At 38.6% G+C, this 2,501-nt stretch overlaps 1 long non-coding RNA gene across 1 annotated transcript in view; it reads left to right on the forward strand.

Annotated features, from left to right (window-relative positions):
- LOC106531798 (uncharacterized) overlaps positions 1-2,175 on the forward strand; it is a 13,890-nt gene extending 11,715 nt beyond the window's left edge. The window contains exon 4 of the long non-coding RNA XR_001311992.1: positions 1,692-2,175. This is a non-coding gene — a long non-coding RNA (uncharacterized LOC106531798). The remainder of the gene's footprint in view (positions 1-1,691) is intronic.
- The last annotated feature ends 326 nt before the right edge of the window (positions 2,176-2,501 follow it).

A 2,501-nucleotide genomic window follows, 5' to 3' on the forward strand; every position in this document is an offset into this window, starting at 1 on the left:
TGATTAGTCGACTAATCAAAAAAAATCGGTGATTAATCGATTATAAAAATAATCATTTGTGGCAACCTTAATCCTAACCCTGACCATTTACCCTAAAATTAACCTCACAGGTACCTACCTGACCCTAAAACTTACCTAAACTCAATTCACACCTTGGTCCTAAACCCAAGCCCCCACCCATAACTAGCATCTGTACATTTGGGGACCGGGTATTGGTCCCCACAAGGCTGCATTTTTCTGGAAAATGGTTCCCACAATGTAGCAAAAACATGTACACACACACACACACCCTTGCGCACACACATACTTTGGTTCAGGCAACAAATAGTGACAGCAGAGATAATGTTTTACCTCTGGGAATGTGAGTAATGTGACAGGAAGTCTCTTCTGGAGATTTGGCTTTGACTGGATCTGTGCGACTGCTGCTCTATTACTGTATAAGTGTGTGTGTATGTGTGTCTGTGTGTGTGTGTTACCAAAGGCACCAGCTGTATTCCTCATTTCTGCAGGTCTGTATGACAAGAAACTCCAGCCAACATCCACCTCATGTGTTTACAGCCAGACACAGCACAGGTCCTGTATAAACCAGGGTCCAAACTTCCCAAGTTTTAGTTTATGCTTGTTCAAAAATTACAACCTCCAGTCCCGAAAATGAGTAAAATATTAATAAAAACAGAGTTAAATTGTTTGCAAAAGTAATATTTTTTTACAGTGAAACATAAACTATTAAAAATGTTTAAGCTAGGGAATTGTACTTTTTTTGCAGGAAAAATAAGGTAATTTTGAATTTGAGTACACTGTCATATCTTTAAACAACTGAGCCCAGGGTTGGGGTCGTGTTTGTAAAGGTCTGGACTAAAGTCAGACCAGTTCAGCACCTTTCTACTATAAAGCCATGCTGCTTAATGGGTTTGCTGTTGCTAAAATATGCAAAAATTGTCTTAGGAGGAAAATGCATCCCCATAGCATCAGAGAGGCAGGCTTTTGAACTGTGCACTGACATTACCCTAGATGGCAGGCATTTAGGGGCAACGTAAGGACGCCCAGTTTGGTTTTCTGATGCCTTGTTTAGTTTGCCGTCAGAGCACAGTGATGATTTTCCAGTTCCCCATAATTTAAAAGACATTTTCATCTGTAAATTTTGTACACGGCAGCAGGATTGGCGAAGACAGAAGAAGACACATAAAGAATACATTTCACCAGCTTGGATAAATTTAAAGCAGTGGTACAATTTTAGTAGCTTTTGTCCTCTACGTAGATTTTGTAAACTTTCATAAATAGAAAGGGGCAGGGTCTGGATTTATGTGTCAATGTCTTTTTCCAAAACCCTAAAAAAGCCTGTTAGATKGTCATTTCTTTTTGGAGTGAGAGATAGAAAGTAACAATAAAATATTTGTGTTTCTGTATATCTTTCTTCTTACCGTTTACTGTGAATAATAATAATAAAAAAATGAAATATGCATGTAATTTATTACCTGCTCTGTTTCTCTGAATTTGAGACCCCTCTCATCAAGGTTAAACTAAGATTTCCCATTTATCTTTGATTTTTCACCAAATTCATTCAAAATTGAATTTTTCTTCTCACACAGTTTCACTTATTCTACTCTTCTGTTACTTAACCTTTCTTTCTCCCTAACCCCTTTTTTTGTTATCCCTCTCCTCTGTTCCTACATGCCACGCATCTTTTAAAGTTTTATGGAGGCAAAAGTGCTGCTTCTTGTCCAGCTTGACATTCTTCGCATATTCGAGTGGCGTCCTCACCGACTGACTTTCAGCAGGACGGATATATGAACGTACTGAGAACAGAGAACCAGATGCTGCCCAGATATACCAACCCAAGCCAGGCTGATTCTGCTGATATAAACTGATCCATTAAGCGTATTTGTTGTGTAGTATTTGATCTGACACCCTTCACTCATCTGTTTGAGAAGCTGCAACATTTATTCTAGTGTTTCTTTCTGAGTTTTTTTTTCTCACTCTTTTTCTGTTTTGACTCTTTTAGCTCTGGTGTCCYCGCGTCACTTCTGATGAGTCTAAAGATGGCAGACTTTACAAAACAGAATAATCCATTCGGTGGGGAGAAGTCACTGCTTCCTCTCTTGTCAAACATTTACATAAAAACATTTAAAATACAGCATTACAGATAGAGCTGGGCGATATGATCAAAATTTTATATCACGGTATTTTCAACATTTTCACCGGTTTCACGGTATTTGACGGTATTTTTCTTTTCATCACAGCTCAGCTGATAATAAAACGTACAAACCCTGCTTATTGAGGTTTTTTCTTTTACTGTACCTCGGTCTGTGTCTCTGTTTCCCTCCTCTGTGTCTGTTCTTCTCTGACTGGTGGTTGGAGACAGTAGTCATGCATTTTGGTCCAGTCGTGAAGGAGGAGGGTTAAGAAAAGATTATGATCTGGTTTATTTTATGTTGTTTATTAAAACTTATCAGCACGACTCACCTTGCACACCAGTCAATTCCAACTCCACTAAGAACTAC

This window comes from Austrofundulus limnaeus, unplaced genomic scaffold (assembly GCF_001266775.1).
Source record: "Austrofundulus limnaeus strain Quisiro unplaced genomic scaffold, Austrofundulus_limnaeus-1.0 Scaffold677, whole genome shotgun sequence".
Classification (NCBI taxonomy): domain Eukaryota; kingdom Metazoa; phylum Chordata; class Actinopteri; order Cyprinodontiformes; family Rivulidae; genus Austrofundulus; species Austrofundulus limnaeus.